Source organism: Gracilinanus agilis, chromosome 2 (assembly GCF_016433145.1).
Source record: "Gracilinanus agilis isolate LMUSP501 chromosome 2, AgileGrace, whole genome shotgun sequence".
Taxonomy (NCBI): domain Eukaryota; kingdom Metazoa; phylum Chordata; class Mammalia; order Didelphimorphia; family Didelphidae; genus Gracilinanus; species Gracilinanus agilis.
This window is the reverse complement of record NC_058131.1, coordinates 364,168,993-364,194,011: the sequence shown is the minus strand read 5'-3', so window position 1 is coordinate 364,194,011 and position 25,019 is coordinate 364,168,993. Positions and strand designations below refer to the sequence as shown.

At 40.5% G+C, this 25,019-nt stretch overlaps 1 long non-coding RNA gene across 1 annotated transcript in view; it reads left to right on the top strand.

The window, feature by feature from the left end:
* Positions 1-11,299: 11,299 nt before the first annotated feature.
* LOC123237491 overlaps positions 11,300-25,019 on the top strand; it is a 52,125-nt gene continuing 38,405 nt past the window's right edge. Inside the window, exon 1 of the long non-coding RNA XR_006505470.1 lies at positions 11,300-11,420. This is a non-coding gene — a long non-coding RNA (uncharacterized LOC123237491). The remainder of the gene's footprint in view (positions 11,421-25,019) is intronic.

Genomic DNA, 25,019 nt, shown 5'->3' with positions numbered 1-25,019 from the left:
AAAACTAGGAATATCCATTTCAGGATTGCCAGTCACTTGTTTTAGGTTAAGGCAGACTCAGGGGGGCAGCTGGGTAGCTCAGTGGATTGAGAGCCAGGTCTAGAGACAGGAGGTCCTAGATTCTAATCTGGCCTCAGACACTTCCCAGCTGTGTGACCCTGGGCAAGTCACTTGATTGGCTCCAAGATGGAAGGTAAGGGTTTAAAAAAAAAAAAAAAAAGACAGACTCAGGTCAGTCTAGTCTTTCAGATTTGAGATTAGAATGAAATAAAACACTAGTAGACCATCTAACAGTTAACAAAAAAAATGTTCACCTAGCAATATCATAGAAAGGATTGGTTTAATAGGGCATGGCTTCCCTGCTTCCAAATTTATCATGGTAGTCTTGGCCAAAAGTGTGTGGGAAGCCTGAAGGAAAACCCTCTGATTCCTTATGCATTCGTTTTTGTAGTTAGATGACCAGGAAGCTATATGAGTGGTTCAAACCTTAAGACAGCTAGACCAATTCAGTCTCAAGGATGGTTTCAATAACTTTTGAGGTAAAATCGCTTGGTATCTGTGTTTCTTCAACTACTCCTGTCCTCAGGGGAAGAAACACCAAGTAGAAGAGCTGATAAATCCTTGATTCCATGCCTCTTATGCCCTCACTGCCAATATCTTCCTGGGAGGAGTTGGAAGGACTCTGTACCACATAATAGAGGGGAAGAAAAAGTGAGAGATTTCATTCTCTCCTTTTTAAAACTGTAGACAGTGGCTATAATCAGGTCAAGGATTTTATATTTTTATCCTAGATTCAATAGTCAGTGGAGACTTGAGTGTGTGTGTGTGTGTGTGTGTGTGTATGTTGGGGGTGATATGGTTAGATCTGTATTTAAGGAATATCAATTTAGCAACTATAGGTTATAGAGGGAAGAAACTATAAGACCAATTAGAAGGCTCTTACAGTCACATAGCTGAAAAGTGATGAGGACCTGAAAGAGAATGGTAGTCATACAAGTAGAAAGGAAATGGGGAAGTAAATTGCCTTAGATAGCCCAAAAAGTAAGTTTCAGAGGCAAGATTTGAACTCAGGTTCTCTAACTCCAGAGCCAGGTCTCTTCATATTACCTCCTGTATTGGCTAAATCCCCTGTGAATGCTCTGAGGGATAACATGGATTACAGAGAATGAGACAATATAGATAGGTCGTGATTTGTTCCTGATAGAGGGAGGATCTGCTTTGAGGATGCTCTGAAGTTCCACAGTAAATTAATGTTATTAAATTGAGAGACAAGATGAGATAGTAGAGCTCTGGGACCCCAGGGCCAGTCACTAAACCTCTCAATGACCTCAGGAAACCATTTAAAACTATAAGGTACAACTATCTGTACAGGAAATTCCTCAGCAAGAACTATACTGATGAAATCATAGCTCTGATGAAAAACCAGTGAATTATAATGCTTTTATTAATTTCTGGCATAAAAACATTGATAGCATCTGTTTAGTTTTAGCTCAACAGTGTTTTTTTGTATCAAGCATTTCCCTTGACTTTTCCCTCCCTAGGCAGTGAGGTCACACTAAGTGCTGGACATTTTCTAATTGTATAGAGCACACATAATGCCAGAGCTATATGTAGTCTCTTAGTTTTATGAGAAAATGATCATGCTATTGGAATTTTAAAATATATGTGCATCTCTCCCTTTTTCAGAGAACTATCACATACAATAACAAGAGCAGACATCTCTATGGCCCCTTAGGGTTTATAAAGCCTTTAAAAAACACATTATCTCATCTGATACTCAAGAAAACCTGTGAAGTATCTCCATTTTGCAAATGACAGAACTGAGACTTAAGAGAGGGTAAATGATTTGCCCACACACTTAGTCAATGTAGGCAGGCCAGCTTTGAATCACAGTCTTTTCTGACTCCAGATTCAAGATTCATTCTTTTACATCACAGCCACTCAACACAAAGAAACACCATTCTGCTTTCTTTGTTAATAAATCTCTTCTAATCCAGGCACACCCAATGCAAAGCCAGGCACATATTCAGTTCTGTAAAGCCTCATTAATTCACATTCATGTGATCCAGTGAAAATTTAAAGTGTTGAGACTTAAGAAAGTTACTTATAATTTTTTTAACTGCTGCCAAACTGTTGCCAAAGAGAGAATCTGTGGTGCATCCTTTAATGAATGTACAATATTTAAGTGTAGAAATTCTATTAGAGGCAGCATGGTATAGTCACAAGAACAGTGGATTTGAACTCAGAGGACCAAATTCAAATCCTTATTTTGTAACTTTGTACAAGTTAAGATACTGGTCAATTTTATAGATATCAAGTTCTTTGTTTTTATTTTTTTAAACCCTTACCTTTTGTCTTAGTATCAATTCTAAGACAAAAGATTAGCAAGGGCTAGGCAGTTGGGATTAAGAAAAATGCCTAAGGTCCCAAAGCTAGGAAGCATCTGAGGCCAAATTTGACCCTCAATCCTCGAATTCCAGGCCTGCTGTTCTATCCACTGTGATACCTAACCACCACTCAGATTCCTCATCTTTATTAAAAAAATTTTTTTTTCTGAAACCTTTACCTTCTGTCTTAGAATCAATACTTTGTAAGGCAGAAGAGAGGTAAGGACTAGGCAATGGAGGTTAAGTGACTTGCCCAGGATCACAAAGCTAGGAAGTATCTGAGGCCAAATTTGAACCTAGGACCTCTCATCTCTAGGCCTGGCTCTCAATCCACTGAGCCACCAAGCTGCCCCCAGATTCCTCATTTTTAGAATGAGATGTTTGGACTAGATGTTGTTTAAGGTCTCTTCCAGCTCTAACAAAATAGAGTAGAATTTAATCTCTTTGAGGGCAAATTTCTTTTTTGTGCCTTGAGCACAGAATACATTTAATAAATGTTCCCTTACTTGTTGAATCTATTAATAGTTCTGTTATGAGGATTTAAAATATTCCTTTTACTTGTATGAAAATATTTATAGTTGCGCTCTTTGTGGTGGCAAAAAAACTGGAAAACAAGGGGATGCCCTTCAATTGGGGAATGGCTGGACAAATTGTGGTATCTGTTGGTGATGGAATACTATTGTGCTCAAAGGAATAATGAACTGGAGGAATTCCACATGAACTCGAATGACATCTAGGAACTGATGCAGAATGAAATGCAAAGAACCAGGAGAACATTGTACACAGAGACTGATACACTGTGGTAAAATAGAATGTAATGGACTTCTCTATAGAGATCCTGCTCTATAACCAGAGACTAATCTGAGTGGCCTAGGGTGGTCGTCAGATGCAAAGAATGAAACAGATTGGAAGCACGGCTTCTTAGCTCATAGTACTTTAAGAAATACTGAAGTAGCCACTTTATTATAAAGGAAATTAAAGATCCCCTTCTTCCAAAAGCCCAAGAAAGTTTCCCACAGTTACAGAGAGCAGGATTTTTACTATAATCAAAACAAAAGCCTTAGAAGCATTAGAAGCCTCCAGGTGTAGATAAAAAACCTATGCTAAACTATCAACTATATGTGTTATCTTTAAGTGAAGCCTGGGACATCTCTTTAGGCCAGAAAGCCTCTGCAGTTCTCAGCCTTGATGGTATTAAACAATTTTTTTGAGTCTCATTATTTTACTTTAATTCTGGGCAAAATGCCCTGCCAAGGGTTCAACCTTGGCCATACCAGCCATCTGTGTTCTCGGCCAAAGGGGAACAGAGTTAGCCCCATTCCTGCTGGAGTGCTGAGAGCCCAAAGCTTTTTCAATAAGACTATAATGCATTTTGAAGGAAGGTGAGAATTATGAAAGGAATCAAAAGAGGAATCTCAGATTTTTATCTTAGATATCCCACTCGGATTTCTCGACCCGAAAGGGAGAAAAACCAATACACGGCTCTGCCAGTCTGTATTGATCTTTTGAGGGGGTCCAGATAAAAATATCTACTTGAGATTCTAATTTCTCTTAATAGCTCCCGACACTTCTTTACTAGCAATAATGCAATGGTCCAGGACAGCTATGAGGGACTTATGAGAAAGAACGTTATCCACATCCAGAGAAACAACTATGGGAGTAGAAACACAGAAGAAAAAAAACTGCCTGATCACATGGGTGGATGGAGATATAAATAGGGATATTGACTCAAAATGAGCACCCTAGTACAAATATCAATAATATGGAAATAGATCTTGGTCAATGACACATGTAAAACCCAGTGGAATTGTGCCTCGGCTATGGGAGGGGATGGAAGGAGGAAGGGATAGAACATGAATCCTATAACCATGGAAAAATGTTCTAAATAAATTAAACAAAATTTTTTTAAATGTTTCTTTTATTGGATTAAAGTATTTGGGGTTTAGGGTTGTTTCTGTGGTTTTTCTTTTTCTTTTTTTTTTTTAAACTCTTAACTTCTGTCTTGGAATCAATACTGTGTATTGGCTCCAAGGCAGAAGAATGGTGAGGGCTAGGCAATGGGGGCTAAGTCCCAGGGTCACACAGCTGGGAAACATCAGAGGCCAGATTTGAACCTAGGACCTCCTGTCTCTAGGCCTGGCTCTCAATCCACTGAGCTACTGGGCTGCCCCCATAGCAGTGTTCTGCTTTTAGTCACTCTCCCTTTTCCCCCTCCCTTATATTACTCCCCTTCCCCCCACCACCTTTCTTATTCTCCTTCTATTTCTCTATAGGGTCTTTTAATCACCCTCCCCCAACTTCTCCCTCCCTTATATTATTCCCCTCTCCACCACTCCCCCCCCTTTTTTTTTTAATTCCCTCCAGTTCTCTATAGGGTAAGATAGGATTCCAGAGCCTAGTGAATCTGGCTTTTCTTTCCTCTCTGAGCCAACTCCAGTGAGAGTAAGGTTTAAGTATTACCTGTCACCGCCCTCATCCTCCCCTCCACTGTAATAGTCACCTCCACCCATGCCTCTTTATGTGATATGATTTATTGCATTTTACTTCTCTCTTTCCATTCCCTTAGTATAATTCTCTTTTTCATCTCGAGTTTTTTCTTACATATCATCCCAAACAGCTTACTACCACACTCTCTATGTATATATTTCTCCTAATTACTATAATGATAACAATTTTAAGAGTTACATATATCATCTTTCCATATAGGAATATAAACAATATGACCCTATTGAAGCCCATAAATTTTTTTTCTCTTTCTTATTTACCTTTTTATGTTTCACTTGTATTTGGACATCAAAATTTTCTATTTAATTCTGGTCTTTTCTTCAGGAATGCCTGGAAATCTCCCATTTTATTAAATGCCCATACTTTCTCCTGAAAGAATATAGTCAGTTTTGATGGGTAGATGATTCTTGGTTGTAAACCCAGTTCTCTCACCTTCCAAGGGTTATTTCCAAGCCCATTTCTTGTTAATATTTACCTTACCTGGTTATAACCTAACTCATGGAATGATAGTATTAAGGGAAGACTTTTGACATTCCTGAAATAAGAAATAAAAAGAGAGGAAGAAGAGAATGCATCTACAAAACCTTGAAAATCATCCAAGGGATTTTATTAGTAGAAAGATTCCTCTGAGGCTGGCCTTTCAATTATCTTTGTGACATGTTAATTTCCTCTCCATTCCGCAGGACTTTGTAGATTCTGTTTAAATCTGTTAGTTTATTTATTAATTTGCTCTAATTTTAGTTTGTTCATTGAAGGAAACAGGATTATCATTCAGTCTTTCTAAACTCTGATAGCCTGTTAAGTTAGGGAAAACACAGAACTATTAAATAGACATAACCACTCTTTAATCAGGGGAAAGGGGGATCAGGGCTGATTAGGCCTCTTATGCAGAGCTGTGCCTTATGCAGAGTCCCAGGACTGAACACTGCTTTGCTCTGCTCCATGACCCCCTGGGAGTAACACTGCACTAGATGACAACTCCAAGGAACAAAGGAAACTGGTGAACTTAAATACCATTTGGGAAGATTCAGTGGCTGGGAAAGATGATTGACATTATACTGACAGGATATAATCAAGCTAGGGTGTAAGGGAAGGGGTTGCTTACACAAAGGATACTAAAGGATGCTCCCTCCTCAGGTGTGTCTTCCTGGGAATGGGCTTTTGATACAATGGGAAGACTACCTAAGACAAAAAGGGTATTTAGCATTTACCCTGGGGTCCATTATTCAGTCTGCAACTGCCACTGCTAGTCTGGGATTCCCTTCAGGGTGGATTCTCAGGGGAACAGGGAAGCACAAGCTTTGGGGGTCTCCAGCCTACAAGCTACTTCTAAAACTTGGGGTTCATCAGATCTCACTAGGCCACAAGTTTGGGGTCTGTAGATTCCACATCAACAAGCCTAAAACTGTTGGCAAACCTATGGCACAAGTACCAGAGGGGGCTAGAGGAGGCCCCTCCCTTCCCCCCTCTATGCAGCCCTGAGGACATTTCTCATATGACCTGCCACTCTGCCCAGTAGTTCAATGGAAGTGCTTCCTCCCTCCCCTCCCCAGCTCTAAGAGGGTTGCAGTTTGAGCACTTGGTCTCTAAAAGGTTCACCATCACTGGCCTAAAGGAATATATGAGATTAAAATATGCAAATTTATTTATTTATTTATTTCTCTGGTGTAATTTTCCCACTTAAGAAGCCCCAGTTCAGGATTATTTTTCTATTTCCCAAACCTGTGTGTAAGCATAATAAAAATGTAGGTTTTTATATAATTCTATAATTTCTGCATTGTGATAGATTTATTTGGCAATAGTAACTCATATAATCTCAAGGGGAAAATAGTCTTCTAGAGCAGTTTATAGATAATGTAAGAATAAAGAGATGATATGGCGTAATAGCTATTGGATTTTGAATCAAAGGACTAGGGCTTAAAACCAGCAAATATTAAGTTGATTTATAAATGTGAGTTTTTATCTTTTAAATAAACTTTTATTGATATGTTTTGCTTTTATATCAATAAATTTTCTTCAGTATTCTATTCCCTTTAATCTATACTCCATTCCCTTTCCCTTCCCTCCCAGATGAGTCATCCTGTATAACAAATAGTATTTTTTAAGTAAAGATTAGTTTAAAAAAAGAAAAGAAAAATCAATAAAACCTATCAGTAAATCAGATAGAGTACAAAACTATGTACTATATACACTTGGACCTCCCACCTCTGCAAAGGGGCAGAATGGGGGAATTTTCTTATATCTCTTCTTTGTAATTTTATAAGATTCATTTAAAAATTTTTTTGTAGTTATTCTATTTACATTCTCTTAGTCATTCTATATGTTGTTTTCTTGTTGTGCTTACTTTACTCCACATCGGTTCATGTAAATTCTCCCATGCTTTTCTGTTTTCTTATTTGTCCTTTCTTAAAACACAGTAATTTTCTATTACATTCATATAAGACAATTTTCTTAGCCCTTTACCAATCAATGAGCTTCTGCTTTGTAATTCTTTGCTAAGTCAAAAAGTATTGTTATAAAGTCTTTGGTGCATATATGAATTCTCTTCTTATCAATGGCATCCTTAAGCTATACAAACTTAGTAGTGGAATCTCAAGGTCAAAGGGGATGGATTTTTTTCTCTTTATTTCAATAATTCCAAATTGTTTTCCAAAATGATTAGATTAATTTACAACTCTGTTGATAAATTTAGTGTCTATCTTCTTTCAATCCCACCCCCCACATTGACTATTCTTCCAAGTCATTATTTTTATTTACTCTCTAGATGACTTGATTCAAGTTACCTCTTTAGTTTTCTCCTTTTTGCACTGATAGTTGGTCCCTTTTAGCTCTAGATTATATAAATCAGAAGTTTAAAAAGGATGTCTCTTAATCTTTGCAGTAGGAATTCACAGAATTTCAGAGACTATCTAGTGACAGCATCCCCTTATCTATCCAAATGTATCCCTCTGCTTTTCTCTTGAAAATCCCCTAGGAAGGAGGCAGCTGGGTGACTCTGGATTGAGAGCCAGGCCCAGAGACAGGAGATCCTGGGTTCAAATTTGACCTCAGACATTTCCTAGTGATGTGACCCTGGGCAAGTCACTTAACTCCCTTTGCCTAGCCCTTACCACTCTTCTGCCTTAGAACCAATACAAAGTATTGATTCTAAGACTGAAGATAAGGGTTTTAAAAAAAATCCCCTAGGAAAAGCTATAAATAAATAGGTGCCAGTTGAGTTTTTGGATAGAGAAAAAATGAAGTAATAGTTTTATATTTTGAGTAAAATAGACTCACTGTCCAGAGTATTTCCTCATGGGAAGAGGGGGTGGGGCATATGGTGGTAATATGCCCGAAGTAAGGGTAGGGTTTCACTGTGTTCTACTAGCTTTGGGATTGGGAGAGCCACAGAGTTGAAGGAGTGGGGGAGAAAAGCAAAGCTGAGGTTTACTTTGACCCTCCCCTTCTCAGCTCTGAGACCTGCCAACTCCCCTCTATGGATGTAAACTGGGGAGGGGAGACTTTTGGTTGAAAGGGAAAAGTTGAGCTATACAGTACTTGGGAAAATTCTAGAAGCCACAAAGGAAAAATTTATTTGCTGATTATGGCACAGCTATAGTGACTAGTACCTTAAACAGAGTACTACTAAGAACGGAGATTTAAATGGTGATTCTGTCAGTCTCTGAACTTTGGCAAGTCACTTATGCTCTTGGGCCTCCATTTCCCAGTCTGTAAAATGAGGGAGTCAAACTAGATACTCTCTGAGATCACTAGGTAAATTTATATGTAAATCTAATCTATCTATCTGAGGTAAATCTTTTTCTGGAACTTTGTTATTTCATCATATCTGACTCTTTGACACTATTTGGGGTTTTCTTGGCAAGGTCCTGAAGTGGTTTGTCATTTCCTTCTCCAGTTTATTTTACAGATGAGGAAACTGAGGCAAACCAGGTTAAATGATTTTTCTAGAGTTACATAACTAGTAAGTGTTTGAGACCAGATCTGAACTCAGGAAGAGTCTTCCTGCTTCTAGGCTCAGCTCTCTCTCTTCTTCATCACCCAGCTGCCCTTCCTTAACTGAAACAGGCCCATTTAAATGCCGCCCCCTCTAGGAAGCCTTTCTTGTTAATAACAGTCTTTCTCTTAGACATCATAAAACACGTATTATTGATTGTTTTCATTAGTTATTTGTTTCTTCCCCCCCACTAGACTGTGAGCTCCATGTGGTAATGGACTGTCTTCATTTAATCTTTACATCTCCCCAGGCCACACTTTCAAAGTCATCCACTTCATCCTGGGCCATCACTAGTCATCCTGACTTTTGTCTTGCCACTAGACTTTGTTTGATGACTCTGGAAGAGTGAAGCTGAAGATTTTGTGCAACCCCGCCTCACTTAAATCCAGTTCCCATACAAGTCAAGACATCATGGTGTGGTATCATTATTGGGCCTCTTGAAAATGAAGGACAAACTTTGTGCTTTGCGCTGAAATGCTTAATAAATCTTTTTAAAATTTCCTACCTTCTGCCTTAGATACTAAGTATTGGTTCCAAGTCAGAAGACCAGGATTAAGTGATTTGCCCAGGGTCACACAGTTAGGAAGTATCTGAGTTTAAATTTGAACCCAGGATTTCAGTCTCTAGACCTGGCTGTCCTATGTGATCTTAACAATGCACTTTGCCTCCTAAACCTCACTTTCCTAATCTCTAAGAAGAATGCTACTGTACAGTGTCTACAGAAAGAAGGTGCTTGATAAATCCTAGTGGGTCCATCCATCCCTACCTTATTGAACTATTGTAGGGAAAATTAAATCTTGAAGCCTTTAGAGATGTAAACTACTCTTATTATTGTATTAAACTTTTCAAGTTTATTGAATGAGTGAATATAAAGCTTGTCTTTATTAACTAGACTGACTAAAGGACAGAAAAATCTGATTCTACTTCTTAATGGCCATCTCACAGCAAGAACTATGCACAATCAGGTATTCAACTTATTTCTTGAATGAAAGCAGGAAGGAGAGAAAGTGGGAAGTGGGCAGTTGACCAAGGAGTTGGCCCAGGTAAATGAAGATGCTCCAGGGTTAAAGGTGGGGATTGAGGTCTATTTACATACAAAGTGGAATATAGAGAATAGGCCTGAAATTCTTTCCATTCAACTGTCTTGGGCCAGCTAGCCTAGCTCTTCACAATTACTCACCTCCGGAGAAGAGTAAAAGCTGTGAAACTTTTTTACTTTGGCTATACCTAAGCAGGTGATGCCAAGGATTCCCAGACTCTTGAGTCCCCAGGTTTTCCCCAATAACTGGGACATACTGCTTGGCTCCAAAGGAAGCTCATGTATGATTTTTTTTTAAACCTTACCTTCCATCTTGGAATCAATACTCTGTGTTGGTTCCAAGGCAGAAGAGTGGTAAGGGCTAGGCAATGGAGAGTAAGTGACTTGCCCAGGGTCACACAGCTGGGAAGTGTCTGAGGCCAGATTTGAACCTAGGACCTCCCATCTCTAGGCCTGGCTCTCAATCCACTGAGCTACCCAGCTGCCCCCCCCCCAAGCTTATGTATGATATACCCTTGACAGTACATGAGTCCCTAAGGAGGCTAGACCCCTTTGCCACCTCCATAAAGCCCTGGGGACCCGGGCCTTCGCTCCCAGGCAATCAATAAGCATTCATTTTGCACTGACCAGGTGCCAAGCACCATGCTAAGTGTTGTGGATACCAAAGAAGACTAAAGACAGCCCCTGCTTTTCAAGGGACTCACTGTCAAATAAGGGAGACAACATGAATCTAAGTAGGTACAAGCAAGCTATATGTTGACTATAAATGGAACCTAATTAACTGGGGAAAGAGATTAGCGTTAAGCGTGATCTGGAAAGGCTTCTTGTAGAAGGTGGGATTTTGGCTAGGACTAGAAGGAAGCCAGAGGATAAATGACAAAGGTGAGAATCCCAGCCCTGAGTTGGGGATCAGCTAGCAAAAATGTCTGGAATCGGGGACAGCAACAGAGGTCTGCTTTGGTGCTCTCTGCCTCTGTGGGTCCTCCTATCTGATAGGGATAGGGGAAGATGATGGAGAAAGGAGCAGAGGGTTCTGAACTACCAGCTCTGTACAGAAAAGTGGAACACTGGGTATGTAGGCTGGATGGGAGGAGGGCGTCAGGATTTTTCAAGGTGCGGGAAGCACAGGGCACTGAATGCAGCTTGCCCCCCCCCCCCTTCACTTCCCGCGCTGCTTTACAGCGCATCAGCAAGCCCGCCTCTCTCTGCGGGATCCCCACGTGTTCTCCAGCAGAGACTGCTCCTGGGGCCCCTTTAACTGGGCAGCGGAAGTAGCCGTTCTGGCGTCTCCCGCCAGCGCCCAATGGGCTGGTGCAAAGCGTCCTAAAGCCCCGTCACTTCCCGGCTAGGAAGCCGGCAAGGCTTGAAGAGTAACGCCCGGGGGAGGGGGCGGGCGCCGAACCCACGCATCCCTAGTCTGGCCGTGGTCCCCTGCAGTCTCGGGGCCGACCCCCCTCCCAGGGGCCGGCACCAACATGCCCTTTGACTTAAGGAGGTGAGTGAAGCACGGATGACCCCCTCCCTTCTCCCTCTTTCTCCCTTCTGGTGCATGCCCACACCGAGTGTCCCTACCTCCTACGACCACGAGCACCTCCTTCTGCATGTGCATACCGAGGTCAGAGTCCCGAGGCCGCCAAATCACATCTTTTCTTCTATCAATTCAGGGAGATAAATCCTCAGACCCTCTCTCCCCATTCTCCTTCCCGCCCTCCCCATCCCTCTTCAGGTTGGGTGACCCACGGAGGTAGGGAATACACAAGGATCCCCCTCTTGCATCTGGGGTTGGCTGGGGGTGGGGGACGGGAGGCGGGATCCTGGTCCCCAGGGCTTTATGGAAATAAGCAAGTCCAGAGCATCTTTGAACTGCGGTTTGGGAATGGGGAAGAGAGCGCAGCTCAAATAGCAGTCTGCAAGAACAAGGGAATAGGGCAGGCCCCTTCTCTTTGTTACTTTCCTCTTAAATCCAAGCCTAGAGCTAAGGGAAAGTTATCTCTGCTCCAATTAAGAAGAAAACCGCTGGAGAGGTTTTATCTATTTTTCTTTAGCTTGGGACTATTATTGAATGAAGTAAGGTAAACTGGCCATACTGTGGGAATGAATAGATTCTGAAAGAAAAAGATCTGTGGGCTTCTTAATAGCAGCTGGTGTGTTTGTTCGTTTGTTTATTTGTTTTTAAGCTCAACTCATACTGTAATATTCTAAGAACTGAGGTTGACTGGAGGAAAAAAAAGAGAAGGAAATGGTAGGAAGGCTTGCTTCTTAATGATTGTAATCTTTTGGGTACTTATCAATTACTAAAGGGCCCAGGATTTGTTATTTGCTTTATACTTCAACCACAATGACTCCTTTGTGATCCTCAAACTGAAGGAATCTGACGAGTTTACTTAAGCTACAGCTTTTGTGGAATCTTTTCAAAGGAAATATCCAGAGCCTGCCCTAGAACAGTGCCAGGCCTAGAACCAGCCCAGTGTGTGCTCTGGAGCATCCATTTAATAGCCTTCTAAAATCTTGTGATTTTACAAGGTAAATATCAAGGACAACCTTGAAGGAGCAAAGAAAAGGCTTAAGAATAGTACCTGGGAAACGAAGAGAACCTTTGTGTGTCACTACTTTGCCCTGCACCTCAAGGGGAGGTTCTAGATTTTAGTCAACTAACTGGTCTCTGTCCCATTCGGAGTCTCTGCCTCTTAGTAATATGCTGGGGGCATCTAGATGGCTCAGTAGATAGAGGAGATAGTAGAATGGGGAGGTCTTGGATTCATATGTGGCCTCAGACACTTTCCAGCTATGTGACCCTGGGCAAGTCACTTATACTCATTTGCCTAGCCTTTACCTTTCTTCTAATACTAAGTCAGAAGGTAAGGGGGTTTTGTTTTTTAAAAGGATGCTGCTGTTTTTTGGAGGGAATTAAAGGACCTTCGTAGAAAAGATATGTTAATCATAATGTTAACACATTTATATGGTACTTTAAAGTTTACCAAACACTTGACATACATTCTTCTTTGTTCCTTGAAACAACCCCATGACATAAGATATGGGTAGTTTAGGTCCCATTTTACAAATGAGGAAACTGAACCTCAGAAAGAGTAAATGAGTTTTATAGGTTGTAGCTTTAAAGCTGGAAGGCCTTAGTCTCATTCAGCTCCCTTCTTTTACAGATAAGGAAACCAAGGCCCAGGGAGGTCTAATGACTTCCATAAGGTCACTTAGGAGGTAATTGTCAGAAGTGGGTTTGGAACCCCAGGCCTTCTAGCTGGAGAACCAATGTTCTTTTCATTGTACAAATCACACAGTTGATCAGTATCAGGGGCAGTATTATGAACCCAGATCTAGCTGACACCAAAGAAGCAAGTCTCAGTCTCTCTCTGTCTCTCTCTGTCTCTCTTCTGTCTCTCTTCTGTCTCTCTCTCGTCTCTCTCTCTCCCTCCCTCCCTCTCTCCCCTTCCCCCTTCTCTCTCTTTCCCCCTCTCCCCCTCTCCCTGTCTCTTTCATCTAGTCTAACTCACTTATCTTAAGGATGAGGAACACAGAGGAAAACTGACTGAGGTTATATAAATAAAGAGATTGGGTTTGGAGCCTAGCCCCTAGACTCCAGATTGAAGGCTCTTATCTTCTCTTAAATTCCATGACTGCATTTCATTAAGTTATTATTGAGGAAGCCTAGGTAACCAGTGACCCTGTGCTGGGCTTGGATGTTTTTGTGTTAAGACTATTACTAAAGCCATACATCCTCTTAGGAAGCTACTTTCTTAGGGCAATTTACCTTTGTACTATATGTGGCAGTCACTGTAGAAATCACTTCAAAGTAGGCCTCAGTGTAGGCTTTTTTGAAGAGTAAAGGTCTAGGGATAATGCAATACAGTGATGATGGTGATGGTGATGATGCATTTATATAGCACTTGAAAGTTTGTAAAGTGCTTTAGAAATACTTTATTCTCAACAACTCTAGGAGGTAGGTTGCTATTATTATCCCTATTTTGCAGATGAGGAAATTAAGGCAGGTGGCAGTTAAGTGACTTTTCTCAGGGTGCCTGAGGCCAGATTAAATTCACATCTACCTGACTCCTGGTCCCGTGGGCTATCCATTGGGCCATCCAGAAGAACAATGGACAAAGAGCCAGAAGATAAGTCTCTACTGCTAACGAGCTGAGACCTTGGCAGTTTATCTCATTACCCAAGAACTCAATGTCCACATCTGTGTCTTTCCAGTCCACCTCCATGATAATTAGTCAAAAGAGAAAACTTGTGAGAAAGCTCAAGATGGGGAATGGTATGCTAATATAAGGAAGAATTCATATCATGTCAGCACCAAGGAGAAGCTTGGAGATCAAGAGGCAGTGTGATGGAGTAGAAATTCTTTCTACTGTAACTCCTCTTATAGGATTTGAAATCCTGGGATCTTTAAATTGTTACTAAAAGAATTTTCAAAAATAGCTTTGGGTAAACTTTCTCTGTGTTGTGTAGGTGGATACAAAGTGTCCATAAATCTAATCTAACTGTTTGCTATTAAGCAAAATTGTATCATAGCATTGCTCTACTGTGAAGATAAGGGTGATGTCATGAAATTTTAGAATGAAAAAGAGACCCTTAAAGATTCTATTTAACAAACATTTATCTCTAATTCATCCTTTCCACAAAAACCAAAATGATATTTTTTAAACCCTTATCTTCTGTCTTAGAATGGAGACTAAGTGGCAGTTCTAAGTATACCAAATATCAATTTTAATGCAAAAGAACAGTAAAAGCTTGGCAACTGGTTTTAAGTGACCTGCCCAAGGGCATACAGCTAGGAAGTGTCTGAGGTCATATTTGAACCCAGGACCTCCCATCTCCAGACCTAGCTTTCTATCCACTGAACCACCTAGCTGCCCCCTACTTTTTTTTTCTGTTCCTCACATGTTACTCTGTGTCCCAACTCCATTCTCTGTAGAGCCTGCTCCCAACACCTGCCAGGGCAGTACCCATCTTCAAGAAGCTTGTGATTCAGAGATGTGCACACCAATAGCTATAGTGCAACTTAAACGACAATTAAATATATCAGAGAGGTCAAACAGAGCAAGACCAACCCCCTCATTTTACAAATAATGAAACTGAGGCCCAGACAAGTCAAGTGATTATCCTAAAGAGATGCATAGCCTCAATTGAAAACCAGCTTTCATGACTCCCCATCATCCATTATTATTTCCACTGCACTAGTCAAGGTCCATTCTTGGGCCCAAGCTCAGCAATTCATTTTAATTCAACAAACACATATTGGTCATCAATTATGAATTAATCAGTGCTACTTGAAAGAGACACAAAAGAAAAAATGAAAACTATCTTTTTCTTCTGGGAATTTACATTCACCCTCTGGGTTAGGGAGCAACAACAACAAATAAATATGAAACCTACAGAATCACCTGTTTTTGTTGGAAGGGAAGGGAGTGCATCTGAGAAGGATCATTTGGTTCAGGAGCATGTTCTTGGTTTAATGTATTTTCTCTAAACCATTGATGGTGAACCTATGGCACAGGTGCCAAAATGGCACATCGAGCACTCTCTGTGGGCACTCCCCTGCCCTAACACCCCCACCCCCAGAGTTGGTTACTAGAAAGGCAGAGGGACTCTGGTGGAGCTGCTCCCCTCCCCCTCTCCACCACACCTGATGATTTTTTCCCATCCCCCCTCTCTGCCCAACAGCCCAAAGGGAGGGGGGGGGTAAGGTGGGCGGCTCACAGGCAGCAGAGCTAGAGGGGAGCAGAGCACTCAGGCCACTCCCCTCCCCCTCTCTACACTCGCTGAGGACATTCCTAACTTCACTTACCCTTCTACCTAGTAGCCTAATGGGAGCGCTTCCTCCCCTGTGTGGGGGAAGGAGGGGGCATGCTGTGCAGTCTCTGGGGGGTGGGAGGGGTGGGCACAGTACTCAGTCTGGAGGGGTGGGTGGGGGGCGGTTCTCCATCACTGCCTTAAACGTATAAAGACATGACTGAACTTTTACTTCATGGTCACATCCTGTTTGGCATATTTTCTGTATTTCCCAACTTAGACCTCACAAATATTTCAGACTAGAATAGACGTATCAGTTAGATGGCACTTCACAAGTCCAGCTGAGTTTGCCCTGGATGGTGCTGAGTGTTAAGAGATAAAAGACACAGAGGTGAAGGGCAGTGATATGTGAAGTGATAATGCCTTAGGATGAAGTCTGTGACCCTTTAGTGATTATATCCCCATGAGTGGGGTCCAAATTACATTGTACATAAAAGTGCTAAGTGAAACTTGAGTGGGTGTGTTCATATTTGGCAGCTGGTATGGTGCCAAATCCCAAAGCACTTGCTGCAAAGGCAAGGTTCCATCCTGCATTGTTAGACTAGAAGCTTTAGTGGGGCAGGAACCCCATCTTGGCTTTATTTTTATATCCCTTAGAAGCTCAGCATAGTGCTTTGTACACAGTAGGTGCTTAAAAATATTTGAGGAGGCAGCTAGGTGACTGAGTGGGTTGAGAACCAGACCTGGAGATGGGAGGTCCTGGGTTCAAATCTAGCTTCAGACACTTCCTTAGACGAGTCATTTAACCCCTATCACCTAGCCTTTACCTCTCTTCTGCCTTGGAACCAATACACAGTATTGATTCTAAGATTGGAAGTTAAGGGTTTAAAAAAAATTTCTTGAATTGCTGATAATGTGAAAGCCATTTGATAGCAGAATGTGAGTTGATCAGTAAAGTGTATAATCATGTCAGCTGTTATCATTATGAGTTAGGACAAATGATCTCTCTTTCCCCATCTGCTCTTGCCTCTTTGGAAATTACAAATTACAATTATCCATATTGAATTGTATTTTTACATATTTTGTTAAACATTTCCTTAAGGGTTTTTGTTAAACCCTTTTAATCTGGTTAGGGTAGCTGATTGAGAGTTTGATTCCTCTGCTGTAGTGCCCCTATATTCTAGAAACCTCGAGGGTCAGCAATGGTTACTATAGGTATGGACCCAGAGGATTTGGGAATAGGAGGGAGCAGTGAAGGCTTAGAACTTTCCCTACACATATTTAGGAACCTACCATTCACACTGGAAATGACCCAGAGAAACATGGCTCATCACTTCTAGGAAAGGCCTTAGAGATCATCTAGTCCAGCACTTTAATTTTACAGATGAAATGATCTTCCCCACCCCCAACTACTCAGATTTTGCCTAAGTACTTAATGATTGAATGCACTTAGGTAGTGTTGTATGTCCCAAAGGGTATTTTGTATCTTATTCAACACTTTATGAATGTTTGTTGATTGGAGATACAATGCCTGTTCATATAGCTTTTCAAGAAGCCCCATTTTGTCTGTCAATGCCTTAACATATTTTTCCTACTTTTAAAAAAAAATTCTTAAGCCTGATTTTTATGTCTCCAGGCCAGATTTTTTTGCCCATGTGCAATGTGTTTCCTATTAGGTAATAGAAGTCAACAGGATAGTATGATTCAGCATGCTGAATTATACTTTACAGCTACCTTTTTTTTTTTTTACTATTAGCAGTAAGTCATTAAAAACACTGGGTTTCTTTTCTTCTTTTTACTTTTCTCTGTTAACAACACCCTGGGCCAGCAGTTCTTTGGATCTTGAGCTTGTGGCCTATAGGGAACTGAGGCTGGGAAGAAAGTTTTCTCTTTCAGTAAAAGGTGACTTTCCAAGAGAAAGGGATATGAGCTCTAGTTGACTCTTTTAGCTCAGTGCAGATATGTATACCAACCTGCCATCCTATGAATATAATTCGAGAATATAATTTCAGACACATTTTTGTAAAGAGAAACAGACTTCAATTATAAATTGATACCTCTCCTACAATCCATTTTTATGGGTTACAAGCTTCAAACGCCAACAAAGAATGAAAAGTAGGGGATGGAGGGAAAAGAAAAGGAATGGGCAAGTTGACCTGGCATAAAGTTGAATTATCCCCCGTCTTGTAGAAAACAAAGGGGTGTGGGGGACGGGTTTGCCAACCCTGTATACATATACAGGTTGATCTGAATGTACCAGAAAGAACAATGGATTTATAATCTGGGCATCTGGGTGGAAACTCTTGCTTTGCCACCTACTGTGGTATCCTGCTCAGTTCTACCTCTCTGAACTTGCTTCTTCATCTATAAAATTATGCTTAAAACAAGACCTCAGAAGGTTGGGAAAAGAGAGATTTATGTATCATGAAGTATTATAGAAATATGAGCTATTATTGTTCCCTAGATCCCTCCCACTGCTTCCAGTCTAGTCATCTCATGTCTAATTAATTACCTTTCCCCTCATTAGCATCTCTCTAAAGACTGCTCTTTACCTCTGATGAGGGTAAGGTACAAAAATAACACTTTCTACAGTCACAGAATCATGCATTTTTAGAGTTAGAAGGGATTAGAGCAGTCATCCAGCCCAATATATCCTGAAAAAGAATTGCTACTGGAACTTAGCTGATTAGAAGTCATCCATCTTCTGTTCAAATAGCCACTCTAAGGGGGAACCCAACACTCCCGTGACGCTTTTGGAGATTCCTTCCCCCACCCCCCCACCCCCATATCAGGCTTAAATTTGCCACTTTGCTGCAACTTTCATTTGCATCTTATTAGATTCAGCCAAATATTCTTACCTGTCCTTTTTGGATCTTGAGTATGTCATGCCCAGCTCTGTCATCTGCAAAACTGATGAGCATGGCATCTTCCCTTTCCAAGCTCTATGCCAGGTGTGATGGTCACTTGGGAAGCCTGGACTTTTTTTTCTTTCAAAACCCTTACTTTCCATCTTAGAATTAATACTGTATTGGTTCCAAGGCAGAAGAGCAATAAGGGGTGTTAGGCAATGAAGGTTAAGTGACTTGCCCAGAGGTCACACAGCTTGGAAGTGTATATAAAGCTAGATTTAAACCTAGGGCCACCTGTCTCTAGGCCTGGCTCTCAGTGTGGCTTCATTTAAAAAAAGAAACCAGTTTGGAATTGAAGTAGTTTTGTCCTCTTCAATCTATTCATAAGCCCCTCTGTTGCCCTCCTTTCTAAAATCTTCCCTATAGTTCTGCCTGGAGCTAAAGGCAGTGGCATTATTTATTATACTTTATTTTCCAAACAGCTAGAAAATAATAAGTCCTCAGTAAATAATTATGACATTTGAATCCTTATAATATTACTGTCTATCATTATTTTTGGTGGATGGATTGAAATCCATAGATTTGGAATTATGTCTTCAGGGCTTTCAGTGAACTCTTGTGAGCAGTTGTTGCTCTTTGGTTTTCTCTTCATGAATTAACTGGAGTGACTGCCTATATTTGGCCTGTGGCAAATCAATTGTCAAAACTAGTATTGTGACCTAGTTTGCATAGCTGTTGATGTACATTCTATATGGTTCCAGCTAGGGTGATACAGTGAGAGAAAACTTCACTTTGCATCAGTACATGTAAGTCCTTCCAGATTTTTCTGAAATTATCCTGTTCATCATTTCTTATAGTTCAATAGTATTCCATGTGGATCATATACCATAGCTTGTTCAGTTCATACTAGAATTTTTAAAAAGTTTTTCTTTATTAAATTTTTATCTTTTCAGTAACCAAAAATTGATTTTTTTTTATCCCTCCTACATACTCTGACCCCATTGCTGGGAAAAAGAAAGACAGAACCTTTGTAAGAAGTATGCATAGTTAAGCAAAACAAATTCTGACATTGGTTGGGTAAAAAAAATTTTTTTCTTCTTGTACCCTGAGTTCATTACCTTTCTGTCAGGGGGTAGCATGCTTCACTGTTACTCCACTATTATTATGTTTGGTTGTTGTGTTGATTAGCATTCTCAAATCCTTCCAAGTTGTTTATGTATATCAGTGGTTCCCAAACTTCTTTGACCTACTGCCCCCTTTCCAGAAAAAAATATTACTTAGCACCCCCTGTCACATACTATCACCGCCCCCTTACAGTTTTTCATTGCCCCCAAATGCACCTGTGGCCATCACCGCCTTCCTGGATCGCTGTAGCACCCATCAGGGGGCAGTGGTGCCCACTTTGAGAATCACTGATATATATAATATTCTTGTTTTCATGTAAAGTAGTTTCCTTGTACTGCCTACTTCACTTTGTATCAGTTCATTCAAATCTTCCAAGGTTCACTTAAAACTTCTTTTTTTCTTTCTTTCTTTTTTTTTTTTTTTACACCCTTGTACTTTGGTGTATTGTCTCATAGGTGGAAGATTGGTAAGGGTGGGCAATGGGGGTCAAGTGACTTGCCCAGGGTCACACAGCTGGGAAGTGGCTGAGGCCGGGTTTGAACCTAGGACCTCCTGTCTCTAGGCCTGACTCTCACTCCACTGAGCTACCCAGCTGCCCCTAAAACTTCTTTTTTATTTATTTCTTATGGTATAGTAATATTCTATTTTTATTTATTTATTTATTTATTTAAACCCTTAACTTCTGTGTATTGGCTCCTTGGTGGAAGAGTGGTAAAGGTGGGCAATGGGGGTCAAGTGACTTGCCCAGGGTCACACAGCTGGGAAATGTCTGAGGCTGGATTTGAACCTAGAACCTCCCATCTCTAGGTCTGACTCTCAATCCACTGAACTACCCAGCTGCCCCCTAGTAATATTCTATTACATTCATATATCATATTTGTTTAGCTATACTCTCATTATCATGTACCCCTTTAGTTTGTAGTTGTTTGTTACTTCAATAAAAGCTACTATAATATTTTTGTACATGTAGATCCTTTTTTTCTTTCTTTGATCTCTTTGGGACATAGGCCTAGTAGAGATGTAATTCAAAAAAGATAGACATTTAAGTCCCATCCCACCCTACCTTACCCCCCCAAAAATAATCTAACTCCAATTTATTCTTCTAGACCAGGGGTTGACAACATATGGCTCTGGAGCCATATCTGGCTTCACCTCCGACCTGCCAGTCCGAGCAGAGCCCCAGGATGTGCCCCAGGGGGCCCTTCAGCCCCGTCTCATATTCCAGTGCCTTCTGCCTCCATCCTCCTCCTTCCACATGCATTTATGGCTCTCACGGCCAAAAAGGTTGCTGACCATAGAATCTAGACATTTCACGTTACTCCCTTCTTTACATTCTACATTTCAGCCAAACTGGCCTAGCTGCTCTCTACTTTGGCCTTTCATTTCTTTTTTTTTTTTAACCTTTTCCTTCTGTCTTAGAATCAATATTGGATATTGATTCCAAGGCAGAAGAGCATAAGGGCTAGGCAATTGGGGTTAAGTGACTTGCTCAGGGTCACATAGCTGAGAATTCTGGGAAGAGGGCACCTCCGTAAAGCCCTTTACCACCAATCAAGGACAAAGGGCTCTGAGGGAACAGAAAACTATATCTGACAGCAGAACAGCTAGGGGATCCTCCAGATGAACCCAACTTAAAAGGTACTCGGGGGGGAAAAAAAGCCTGAATTCTTAGAACTATCTGGTGGGAGGGGAAAGAAAGAAGGAAGATCCCAGATCCCCTCCTCCACCTAATGTGCTGTGTCTCCAGCAGATCCTGGAATCTCTGGATGGGCTGGGGTGCTAGTCTGATGGAGTGTCTCGCTGGCACAGCTGTGCCAAACTCAAGGCTCTGATCACAGACAGCAGGGAGGCTGCTCAGGGAGAAAACCAGAGAAGGTGAACATGCTCCACCTTGAGCTGCTGTCCCCCTTTCCCCCTCTTTCTCTCAAGGTTTTTACCTCAGGGCACTTCAAACTGTGCAGAGTAACCCCAACTGGCTTAATCCTGTCAATACAGCAGACAAGAAGTCTTCAGAGGGCAGGGAAGCTCCAACACCCCTCCCCCATAGACTACAATGAAAGTAGCTGAATTCACTTTATTATTATTATTTTTTTTTTTTGTAAACCCTTACCTTCCCTCTTAGAGTCAATACTGTGTATTGGCTCCAAGGCAGAAGAATGGTAAGGGTAGGCAATGGGGGTCAAGTGACTTGCCCAGGGTCACACAGCTGGGAAGAGTCTGAGGCCAGATTTGAACCTAGGATATCCCGTCTCTAGGCCTGACTCTCAATCCACTGAGCTACCAACTGCCCCCCAAATTCACTTTAGCTTTTACCACCAGCTGGGGAAAATATGGCCTTAGCTCACATTAACCTAATTAATCAACAAAATAGATAAGAAGCCCTCCCAGGACTGAATAGCCCAAACCCATACATAAAAAAAAAAAATGATCAGAGGACCAAGATTACAGCCAATTACAGGGGAGAAAGAAGGAAAAAATATAAGTAAACAACAGAAAAAGAAAAAAGAAACCTCAATTGACAGCTTCTATCAAGAAATTGAAGAAAGAGCAAATGGATCAGAAGAAGATAAAGGAACACCAAGAAAAAACATAGAAACTTCAGTTAAATGGACACAGGCTTTGGAAGAACTTAAAATTCAATTAACTCAAGAACTCAAAATTCAAATAACCCAGGGTCACACACACACAGTTAAGAAGTGTCTGAGGTCAGATTTGAACCTAGGACTTCCCCTCTCTAGGCCTAGTTTTCAATCCACTGAGCCACCTAGCTGCCCCCAACAATAAAAATTTAAAGAAATTAAATGGTAAATTTTAAAGGACTTTTTAATGGTATGCTAAAGTATTTTAGGTTAACATGAAGTCTTATGATAATGATTAATTATAATGGTGTGGTACAATGGGGAAGGAAAGAACCAATGGAGCCAAGTATGAAGTAAGCAGTCTAGGACTTTTAAGTTCTAATTCTGAATCAAACATTAAACTATTTGCATGTAAATTAGTAAAATAAATCTTTTATTGATATCTTTAAAAAAATTTTATTCATCACATTAAAGTTCCAGGTATCTCTCTCCCTCCCCTCCCCACACTAGAGAAGGCACCATTAACAAAAAGATGTATGCTTATATAAAACTGTGTCTTGCTTGTATCTTTTTATCAGTTCTTTCTCTGGAAGTGGACAAACACAGGTCATTCTTCAAACAGTATTTCTGTTGCTATATAGAAATGCTCTCTTGGTTCTGCTCATTTCACTCCTCATAACTTCATGTAGGTCTTTCCATCTTTTTCTAAAATAAACCTGCTCATCTTTTCTTTTCTTATAGCATAGTACTATTCCATCATAATCATATGCCACAACTTGTTTAGCCATTCTCCAAATGATGGGCATCCCCTTGATTTCTGATTTTTTCCACTACAATAAGAGCTCCTAAAATATTTTAGAACATGTAAGTTCTTTTCCTTTTTCCTTGATCAACTTGGGAAATAAACCTAATAGTAGTATTGCTGGGTCAAAGAGTATACACAATTTTATAACCCTTTAAGCATGTCTCTTATGTTTCCCAATGTATCCCTTGTCATCTCTCCTAATAGAGAATAAAAAAGAGGAAAAAATTAGTTTGGCAAAATTAACAGTCTTATCAGATGAGGTTGGAGGTGTTCCACATTTATAGTCCTCCACCTTAACAAAGAAGGGGGCGGGGTGCCTTCTTATACCTCTTCTTTGGTGCCAAGTGTGATCATTAGCATTCTCTTGGCATTCAGATTCAATTGCTTGTTATTTTTTCCATTTACGTTGTTGAATTATGTATCTCATTTTCTGGTTCTGCATATTTTGCTTGGCCTCAGTTCATATAAATGAGCAGATTTTAAAAGTTGGGTCATAAAAAAAGACAATTGACTGTTTTATTGACTAAGAATTCTCCTTTCCATTCAACCTTTTGAAATCCCTCATCCTTAAAAGCCCAGACGAAGTCTCTCTCTTCTCTCTGGAATTTCCCTGGATAAATCCAGCCTCTATTTTTGTCTATCTTTTCTGAAGTCTTCAAAATCTTAAGATCTTAGAATCTCAGTGTTAGAAGGGACCTAAAAGGTTGTCTAGTCCAACATATACTTGAAAAAGAATCCCTATCAATAGTGTTCCACTCTAGTGGTCACCCAGCCTCCCCTTGAAGGCTACCAGCCTTGGAGAACTTCTTGTGCTCATTCCCCACATTTATTATCTCTTGTCACTTAGTCTTGGCTCTCAACTAGGTGATAATTTCCTAGAGTACCTAGACTTGTGGGCTTTCTGTTTCTCTTCTCACTCCTAAAATATAGGAGAATATACACAATAGATACTCTGTCTTGATAGTGTTCTTTTTTTTTTTTTAGAATAAAAACCATTTTCCGTGGTTACTTAGTCATGATTCCTCCTCCCCTTCTTCCCTCCCCTCTCCTAGAGCTTACAAGCAGTTCCACTGGGTTAATAATGTATCATTGTTCAAAACCTGTTTCCATGTTATTCATATTTGCAATAGAGTGATTTTTTAACAACAAATCCCAATCATATCCCAATCGAACTCTGTGATAGATCATATGTTTTTTTTCCTGTGTTTCCCACAGTTCTTTCTCAGGATGTGGATAGTGTTCTTTCTGACAAGTTCCTCTGGATTGTCCTGGATTGTTTCATTGCTGCTAGTAGAAAAGTCTATTACATTTGATTGTGCCATAATGTATCAGTCTCTATGTACAATGTTCTCCTCTTTCTGCTCCTTTCACTATGCATCAATTCCAGTTCACATGGAATTCCTCCAGTTCATTATTCCTTTCAGCACAATAGGATTCCATTACCATCAGATACCACGATTTATTCAGCCATTCCCCAATCAATCAACACCCCCAAATTTTCCAATTTTTTGCCAACAAGGAAATATGCCTATAAATATTTTTGTATAAGTATTTTTCCTTATTATCTCTTTAGGGTGCAAACCCAGCAGTGGTATGGCTGGATCAAAGGGCAAGCATTCTTTTAAAGCCCTTTGTGCATAATTCCAAATTGCCTTCCAGAATTACTGGATTAATTCACAACTCCACCAGCAGTACATTAGTGTCCCAATTTTGCCACATCCCCTCCAACATTTATCACTTTCCTTTGCTGCCATATTGGCCAATCTTCGAGGTCCAAGGTGGTACCTCAATGTTGTTTTAATTTGCATTTCTCTAATCAGGAGGGGATAGAATGTTTAATTTCTTGTTAGTAAGTGCCAGTGACATAAAAAAAAATTTATAATCTACCAGCCTGTAAAATGTTCCATCTTGATATAAAGGAAAGAGTATTGGATTTAGATAGTATTTAAATATGGCCTCTGTCATTTATTACCTTTATAACTTTAGGT